The sequence below is a fragment of the Sylvia atricapilla genome, chromosome 5, assembly GCF_009819655.1.
Source record: "Sylvia atricapilla isolate bSylAtr1 chromosome 5, bSylAtr1.pri, whole genome shotgun sequence".
Classification (NCBI taxonomy): domain Eukaryota; kingdom Metazoa; phylum Chordata; class Aves; order Passeriformes; family Sylviidae; genus Sylvia; species Sylvia atricapilla.
In genome coordinates this window covers 61995686-62005788 of record NC_089144.1, presented here as the reverse complement: position 1 = coordinate 62005788, position 10103 = coordinate 61995686, and the positions used below count along the sequence as shown (strand labels likewise).

Genomic DNA, 10103 nt, shown 5'->3' with positions numbered 1-10103 from the left:
AGCCCTGTGTGTGCAGCCTGGAGTGTCTGGGCAGTGCAGCTGGAGCTGCTGTGCCAGCAACCTCCCTGGAAGCTGAGGGACACACAGAGAGAAATCAAAGACGGCCAGAAGGGACTCACAGCTTTCAACAGTAACGTGAGACTGCCAAGGACATAGCTCTGGATGACACACCTAGGGTTATTTTAGCAAATGAGTGTTTCCACTGCAATGTGGATGCACACAAAGATGCAGCAGCCTCAAGGAAAACAGCGTGACTCGATTACAGCGTTATGGATAAGATAGGGGTTATTGAATTGTGCAGCTGCATGAGTCACAAGGTAAACTATCCCACATTGCTTATAAAACAGCTTCAACTTCATAATCAATAAGAAACACTTTTCCCATTTCCTGTTCTCACGCTAACGTAATTTGTATGGTAATAGAGCACGGAGGCCTCCATCAGGAAAGTGACTGCAATGTACCCAGCACTGAACAAGGCAGGGATTGTTCCAAGGCAATGCCTGTAACAGCTCTTCCCTGAGCACATCTTTATGGGCACTGAAATGCTACCATCAGGACATAGAATCTATCAAATAAGACCTAAGTTAGGAGAAACTAAACATTAAAACCTAAAACATTTAGGAGCCTAAATGTATTTTTAGCAAAAGTACAGGAAGCAATAGGCTTCTCTTAAAAGGTGCCTCACAAAAAAAGTAGGCCTGAATCTCTTGTCTGTGTGATGAAGCTGTCCAACACATTTTTTTGGGATAATAAATTAGCACTCCTTAGTGCAAATTATAACATATTGTTATGTGCAATAACCCAGGCACAGCTGAGCTGAGGAATGGCTGAGACACTGAAGACACTGGCCCTTCCCAACCTCTTCTCTTGTTCTGGAAATCAATTTAGAGACTGATTGATCTTCCTGGGCTACAGGCAGGTTGCAGGCAGAAAGCTTTCCCCACTGTTGTTTGTTTGGCTGGTTTTTAATTACATCTTTTTGTCTTTCCTTCCTCTTTCTTCAGCACCTCCAGGGCTGCTTGGGCAGAGGGAGGAAAGCAGCATCCTGAGACAATTTTTACCAAGGAGGGGCCATGTCCTGGGATTTGGGTTGGATGGTTACATGCAGAAGTTGTTCCTCTGTGTGTGGTTGCTATTTTTCTTTCTTTAGGGTAGCCAGATTGCTTTAATCTTTTCGATAGTAATGATGTGTAAAGGAATGATTTTTTTTTTTTTTGTCTATTGAAGCAGCTGGACCATGAATGCCAGGAGAGAATAAAGAAAATGGCTTTTTATATAGTTCTTGACATAATTTCTATGGTAATAACGCTCAGATTGCTATGTTTGACAAAGAACATATATATATATATATTTATGGGGGGAAAAACACAAGCAGGGCAGGAAAGGTGGCTAAGGAGAGTGATGAATTTAAAATGGTTGGCTTAGTCTGAGAGGGTGGGAATAGGTAAAACAGAAATTGCAGGCTTGGCTGATTTCTTCCCTGGATACCTGACATCAGAAGCAATGCTGGCTAACGCTCAGTTGATGGGACCATTTCACAGTTTGACTGCAAGCCAAAAAAGCCTGTTGTGTTTCTGCGCTCCATTTGGTTTGCTGCCACAAACAGAGAATACAGCAGCCAGCAAACACCCAGCAGTGCTGACCTCCCTCCTGCAGCTGTTTCGAGGCTGCATCAGCAGATGGGGGCTGTTTGTGTAAATGTAGAGAGCTACTGGAACGATGGAATAATATTTTCACTGTTTTGTCACACAAGCATATTTGGAAGCATATGGGGGACATGATCTGGTTATTCCTATGTCTGTGATCTATTAATTTATGCAACACCTGCTGAAGTGAAGGGTGAGATTAATTTTGTTTAAGTCTAAATGCCTGCCAGGTATTCCTGCTGGACTCTTTTCATGCTTGCTGGACAGTATTTGACATTTTTAGTGAGCAGATAGTCTTGATCTCCTTAAGTGTCCCCTTGAGTTTAAGTGAATTAGTCAGTGTCTTTTTCTCTCCCTTGACCTCTCAGGGTGGTTAGATAAAGAGCCCAGACATAAGTGTCTGTGCTGTAAACAGCTTAAATGAGATCCCACAAAAGATGTCTGGACCTGACAGAACCATGATGCATCCATAAGCATCACTCCTGCAGTTAGTGGTAGCCTTGTCTCCCCAGGTGAAATGGTTGCAATAAGTATTTTTCAACAAGACTTTTCTGGGATCATGGCAATAATACCTACAAAAAAAAAAAAAAAAAAAAAAAAAAAAAAAAAAAAAAAAAGTAGGAGTTTAATGGGCAATCATTTCTAATTACTAGAATAATGCTAATGATATTAATACTAATTATAATAATGATGTGCCTTGGCTTGCTATCTTCTCAGTCTGGTTTTTTTTTCCTGCGACAAGTCCTTATTTAGATCTTCTGTCACTATAAAGTCAGAATGTCAATATTTTGTTTACATAACTGAAGACACATTTTAAGGAGAAAAACAAACCCATTAACACTCAGAATATAGTTAAATCTCCTGATTCAGGTTGGTTTTATGTCTTTTTGTGGAATGCAAATATGGAGAGAGCATCTGTGCTGGACTCACATACAACTTCATGCAAAAAATATTATTTCTCCATGCTACCACCTAAAATAGATACTATTCCAGTGTCTTCATTTCCATCTTTAAAGGAATGCTTTGCTCCTTTTTGATTGCAAATGTATTTCAGAGATGTCTCAAATCTCTTTTCTGCCCTTGTTGTTTCCCTAATCACAAAGTCTCATGGTCCTTTAGGGAGCTCCCAGACACACAGGGCAGGAGTAGTGAGATGTCTTCATCCTTACTTCAGAATGAATCTCTTATGAGTAAAGGAAGATGTCAGAATTCTAGGTTTTATATTTTGTTCGAAATATCTTTTTCAGAAAGTAAGACTAATTCTGATTATAAGCTTATATTATAATACTTTGAAACTCTGTAATGGAAGAGTTTTGTTCCATCACCAGCAGTTCCTTGCTGCAGATCAGGAAGGCTTTATGTGGCCAGTGTGTGATGTGTTAGTGTACGCTGCTCTTCTGGATTCATCACATCACACACAACAGGGCCAAGTCCTCTATTAGTTAATTTGCAAAAAAAACACACATTCCACTTAGGCTTTAAAAAGTGCCTGAAGAAATTAAGTCCCAGAATGTCCAGAATGTAATTTCATTCTGTTTCCACCTGCAAAGTTTTTCCCCCTTTCCCTGAGGTGAAGGGAAAGATCTGCACAAGTGCAACAATCACTTTATTTCCACTTCAGCATTTCGATTGCCGTGTTTTGTCCACCTCACAAACGATGTCAATGGGGTCACCTGTGTTTGATCATTAGAGGGAATGCATGTCCTTATCTGCATCCCACACTTGACTAGAAGTGTAGGCCTCCTCATCAGGCTGGAAGTGATTAATTCAGTAGGAGCATCCTTTTCTTGATGTCAAGGAAAGAAAGGTCAGTGCCAGCAATTGCTGATTAAGTTTAGCAAAGTGAGGAAAGTAGATTAGCAGGATTGAGCTTTGTCACCTCTTGCTTTTTGGTTCAAGTCTTCAGTGAATGAAAAATCATCTGTGCCTGATTAGAATTCATGTCTGTCAGAACATATTTCAAAGAGACAGTAACTTCGACACGGCTCAGGCTGAGGGAAGTCTGAAAAATTCACCTCTCTTTACAGACAGTTCAGGAAAGACAAATGAACATTGATGAGACTGGAAGATTGTTGGTTCAGAGGAAGTCAATGAGAAACTTTTCCTGGAGTTTACCTGCAGTCAAGGATTCTTAAGGATGTTGTGGATTTTGACTGCCACTTCTCTGCTACCTTCCATGAATAGCATATGAAAGTGGTACAGAGACAGCCTTCTTTAATGACAGCTAGAAGTCCAGGCTTCTTTTTACTTAATTTGATTTTGCCATTACCAGGGAGATAAGCCCTGGTTATTTCATTCAGGAAATAACCACAAATATTTTTTGAGGAGTGTGTAAAAGTGAGCTAGATCCCCCTTAAAGAAATAAAGCTTATAAAGGGGGAGAGGGAGGGGGAAATATCAGCAATATTAAGGCTGCAAAATTCAAGCTCATTTCTCATGATCAGTTTTGTAAGCGTAAATTTTGGCACAATATTTTTTAGGGCAAATATGATGTAGAGGAGGAGTGGGCATGGAATCCAGCCTACCTAAGATAATCTGCCTGGTGCTCAAGGGGTTTATTAGCAAATGTCACAGCACAAGAAACTGTTGCTGTCATGTTACTGTACCTTACTTTTGTTAGATATTGACTGGTTGCAGCATCAGTTCATTGCCCCCAAAGAACAGAGAAATTGGAAAAGAGAGGCAGCGTTCTGCTTTTCTTGAAAGAGATCTCATTTTCTGTCTGTAGGTTCTAAAAATGTGAACAACAGAAGAAAAAGAGAAGACTGAAAAGAGCAAGATAACATCTTAGTTCAAGTTCCGTGTGTAACTTGTTAGTTATTTGTACAGTTTTACTTACAGCAGTTGTAAAGAGCTGAGAACAAATCCCGGAGGATAAACCCCAAAGTATTCCTTACGGAATTCTTAACCTGATGTAGAAGGGCTGCAATATCTCACAAGCTGTACATGTGAGAGTGAATACTGTGTACAAAATGTTAAACTAGAAATAGATATTTCAGTGACCTGTGACAGTCACTTGTTCCAGGCAAGCCTACAGCTCTGGTAACACCGTGGTGGCTACTGTAATGTAGCCATTGCTAGCGAGGAAAACACATAATCAGATGATTATGAGATGCTTTATTGAGAGCTCTGGGAGTCAGGGTACAGACCCAAATCCAGCTCCAACGAGGGCTCAGAAGACATACAGTATTATAGTCTACAACTCTACGTTAATCATTAAGCCCTCCCATTGTTCTATTGTATACACCCAAACATGAATTTTGGTAAATATCTTCCCTTATGATTCTCATGATTCTGGTTTAAGATAATAATCATGTTCAGCTACCAACCATCATTACAATTATATCATCTATCATATGATGATTAGGTACAGTTTCACCCGACCTAGTAGAGGATAGCTTTATTTCTAAAATACATAGGCCTAAGTACAAATCGTCCTAATCCTCCCTCTCCCCCTGATTACCCAGGCAAAATTATACTTAATTTGGTTAAAACAATAGCATGAAAGCAACATCCTGGTTGCAGTGAAGCTGAGGTTCTATTCCCCAGCTTTGCAGCTGGAGAAATAATTTTAATTTTAACCCTATATACCATCACCATCACATCTCTCATCTTAGAGGAGCTGCTGATATGACTCCCTGATGTGATTTGACAGGGAAAAGTAGTCATGTGTCTTAAGGCAGAAGCAGCAGTGGAGAAGGAAGGAAAGATATTGAGTGCTACTCATAGTTATGAAGTGCTGGTTCCCATAAAATCATCTGGAAGGTATGTGGCAGGACTACTGCTAGTGTTGTCATGATTTTAGCCTGCAGCATTTCCCTGTGCTCCTTGGAACCTGCAGACAGAGCAGAGGTGGGAGCACCTGGCTACTGCTGCTGACAGTCAAAGCCTGTTTCACCAGCTCTAGACACAAGTGATGTGACCCCAGCAGGAATAACAGAATAACCTCTGAGAAGTTTGGAAACCAGACTCAGATAAAGGCTTCTGAGAGCTAAAACTCTGGAGAAATAGTTCCTTTTGTTTAAGCAATTTCTTTACTCTTTTCCCCTGTCTGGGACTGTACTGTTGCACTTTACATTAGTTTGTCTTCTCTGTGTATATTTTAATTCAGTTGTTCACAGACACATAACTCAGGTAACCAGGTAGAATGAGTCACTTTTCACCATTGGCCATGTCCAAATGCCTGATTCTATCTGTCTTTAAACAGCAGCTGTGAACAGGAGAGCTCATGAATATTACCATAAGGCCTTAAAGGAATTTCTTTCTCTTAGCAACACAAAAAAAGAAGAACTTCATACTGCATTGTAGAAATCTCTACGTTTGGAGGCTCACAAAGTCAAAGGTACATGCAGATTACAGAAACAACGAGACAAATTCACAGAAGAATACTCCCATCAGTCTTCCCCCATTCCTCCTCTCTGCTCTCTGCCTTGGCAGGAACATTGAGCTTCACTCTGAGAAGTCAAAAAGACTTCCTTTCAGAGAACAACAGAAAAAGAGCAAGCAATTCTTGTCCTGAATGGCTCTTAGCACTCAGCTGTCTGTGAAAGGATGTGCAACCCTTCACAAGATTGCAATTACTTAGAATTCCACTTTGAAATAGACACAGAATATTTAAAACTAAACCCAAACTTTGGAGCAGTATCTTTGAAATTAATCAGTTAATTAACAGAGTACCGCTGCATTTCCTATACTGAAGTTTTGTCATTCTTCAAGTCAGTTTTCCCCAAATGACTTATTTATCTGCTTTGAGCTGAGAATGTGCATGAGACAGAAGGGTGGTGGCCTGATGTGAATGCTGATCTCTCAGAGAGCGAACAATGCTATGTGTATCTGCCTGTCTCCATGACTCATGCACTGATTTTAAGTTATTCCCCTCTGAGGCCAGAGGCTACCAGCTCCTGTGTTTTACTGCACACGGAATATCACTGAACCCTCTGGAACCCTCTGGAAAGCTTTCTTACCTAGATAGCTCTGCTGCCAAAGGTCCCATTTTGGCATTCCACATTGGTTTCAAGGAGATATTTCATATTTAAGTTCAGAGTTTGCTAAAACAGCTAGTAAAATGAGGTTTAAAGAGAGAAAGCCTATCAACTCCATCAGGATTTTTTGTTGCTTCCACTCCTCTACTTGTGCCCCTAAAGATGATGTCTCAGCACTGCTGGGATATCAAGATAATTCCCTGCTTTCTTTGGCAGGTCATATGGTCTCTCCAATGTGTGCAGTTACCAGCATGGCAAAGTGAAAGGGAAGCAGAGCAGAGACTTCAAACATCAGCCATCAGCCCTTGTTTTTCTAGTCTAGAAATGTCTGGTTTCGGAGGCTGTTTCTGTAAGGCAGAAACAGAAGCTGGCACAGAAGGTTGTGGTTGTGGTTGGTTCACTCGTAGCAGCAGGAAATACACATCAGCCAACATACCTTAAAATCCTTTCTCTGACAGTCTGATAGCATTCTTTTACAGAAAACCCAAAACCAATGTTGAGGAATGTTTTGTCACTGAAGTCTTCCTGTTCTTGAAAATAGGCCCTCTGGGACTGGGAGCTGTACCTGTGGCTTCCATGACCCTTAGGTGATCACGCCTGGAATTTGCTCCTAGGGCATACTTCCACAAATTCCTCACACTCATGGTTTACCCCACTGTGACAAAGCCTGCCCAGTTCTGAGTAAAAGTATAGAAATAGATAAGTTTTATTTACCTGGGAGCCGGTAGGATAGAAGTCACTTCTAGTAACTTTTAGCCCTCCAAAATCCACGTGGTCTGGACTCAGTTAGTCCTAAGGAAACATTTCCATTGATAATTCCAAATACCTATGATGCCTTTCCTTTGCTTTTCTAATCCTTATCCTTCTAATCCTGCTACTTATTTTAGGAGTTTGGTACATATGCAAAGACAATAGGATGTAAATCAGCACAGGATGCTGGTTTCCCAGATGAATAGCCCTATGTAAATGTAAGGAATCCATACAATATTTGCTAATCTAGTTTATCTATGTGATAAATCATCTTGTACTCTACAATTTTTTTAAAGACTTAAAGAAAGCCACCACTTTAGAGATGAATTTTCATTTGATTCCACTTCTTTCAGAAAAAAGTTCCATTTAAAAGAATCTCATGAAAAAGTTTCTAGTTTGAGCTCACCCAGCTGTCAATTCCTTGTCATGCAAAGCTTCATGTAACAGTAAAACATAATTTTCCATTACTGCTACACTTATACCTAGTTTGACTTCCATACAAGCTTTAAAGCAAATGCCAAGCAATTTATTGAGATGACACAAGCAATATAGATGAACCTTAAGTGAGATGTTCTTTATCAGCTGCTAACAGCACGTATCCATTTTTCATCACAGAAATTATGTAGGTAAAACATTTCACATGCTTAAGAAGCTTTTGGTAGGCCTATCCAGCATGTATAAAGTATAAAAAATCAGCACATTTTAAATAGAAGAAAAAATAACATCCTATGAAAACATATATGAAAAAAGGAATTTTTGTCCCTTTCCAGTGGTTTTTACATTCCACAGAATTGGAAGTTTTTAAACAGGAAAGGAACAGATTTTCTCAGATTTTCTGGCAACTCCCTGAAATTGAATTCAGAACATAACTTAAATCTCTGAACACTTCAGTGTTGCCAACCAGATAAATAAGCATTGCAGCAGGATGCAACACCTGCAGATGTATTCTCCCAAGTATGTGGCTGCCTTCCATTGCACACTGTGAAACTGCTTCTACAGGTGTCCTGCAGAATTCCTGCCATCCCAGGTCCCTTGTCTGTGGAAAACACTCCACACCACAGCCCAGGCTCAGACCACTGCTGTGGGCAGGATTGCAAAGGTTTTGTCAGGGTAAAACAGTGTGAGCCAGTACAACCAGCAAGGCAGAAGGAATATTCATCTCCCCACTGTGCGACTCGTTATCTGGGCACATAACAAGGCTCCAGACATCCAGGACAGCACCAAGGACCTTGATCATTCGTAGCCTGGGTGACAAGAGCAGCAGCCTTTTCCTTGGGATGGTGAGCAACCACAGAAAATTAGGGCTGTAGGGACATCAATCTAATAGCCAGTTTATTCATCTGCCCTGAGGCAAGATCTGCTGGACTTCTCCAAAAATGACAGATATTTATCTACCTCTATCTAGTGTATTATTAAAAGCTATTAGTAGCAGGCACACCACAACACCCAGACAATTTATTCCTATGTGCTGTTGTACTTCTAGCTGCAATTATTACCAATGCATTTTGCCAGAAGTTTTATCACCACCTTTCTTAGTGCAATCAAAGTTAAATTTAAACAGTGTTGTTAAGAAATCCCACTCATTGTCAGGAAACATAATTTCATTTCACTTTTATCACTTCTGGCAAATTTTAACTCTATTTCTGCAGGGCATGGGGATACCAGAAGGTTCTGATGGTTTTCTCAGTGGTCCTTTTCTCATTTGTTTGGAACGATATTTTCCTTAAAAGGGACCAGAAGAATTGGACTGCCACTGTAAGTTAATAGTCTCAGTTATTTACTGATAAATATAGAGGATTCATAGGAACAATACTGGAGAATTAAGTCCTTGTTGTTTCCTGTTTTTTGGATATCTTCCACCTGGAGTCCAAAGAGTAGAAACCTTTACTGGGGAGGATGTAGTTGTTCAGTAGTATAAATTTTTTTACCTAAATGGTAGGACTGGGAAGAAAATTAAGCTGGTGTTTGGGTTAACTATGAAATGAAGGTGTATTTAGTGCAATCTCTGACATTACGGTACTTTATAAGAAGCATTGAAATGAATGAATGCCTTAGAGTAATAATCTTGGTTTATATCTGCTTTTGTATCATATAAATCTTCTATAATTCATTATTTTCTTCCTGTAACAAACCTATAATTTTTGACTTTATAACTGTAAAACCTTATAAAATGTGGCTTTATAAAAGGAGACAGAAGACAATAATCAACGCTAAACAGACAATTCCAGGGGTCAGAGTGATCCCACCCTGTGACTGTGGTATTTTGAAGAGGCAATAGATGAAGCAGTGGCTTCCTGCAGGCTGTAATTCAAAAAGAAATACCAAAGCATGTCTGAGAACAGTGCACTTTGTTTCTCTTCAAACATTCCTTTGTAATTAAATACATTATTATTTTAAGCATCCACCTCTTGCATTGGGAAAGTTGTTGATTCTCACTGCAGAGATAAGGAGGAACATAAAGAAGAGATGGGAAATCAAGCAAAAATGTTACCTGTTGGGATCTTCTACGGCCAATGAAGAAATTAACTGCACAGCTGTTTGCAACCAGTTGGAACTAGTTTGCAGTGACCCCTGCAATCAGAAGTAGAGACAAGGGAGTCAGGAAAGGGAGAGAAACTAGAGATTTTCAGCCGTCAAATGAAAATAAATTGTCTGGCTATACCCCTTTCCACTAAGCTGTCGAGTAGGCACATCTTATATTTCCCAGCCAGCCATGCAGGCTGCA

General features: G+C 40.0%; 1 long non-coding RNA gene across 1 annotated transcript; it reads left to right on the top strand.

Moving 5' to 3' along the window:
* Window positions 1-3383: 3383 nt before the first annotated feature.
* On the top strand, window positions 3384-3642 carry LOC136360931 (uncharacterized). Its single transcript, XR_010743548.1, has 2 exons — window positions 3384-3453; window positions 3546-3642. It is a non-coding gene; the product is annotated as an uncharacterized lncRNA (long non-coding RNA).
* The last annotated feature ends 6461 nt before the right edge of the window (window positions 3643-10103 follow it).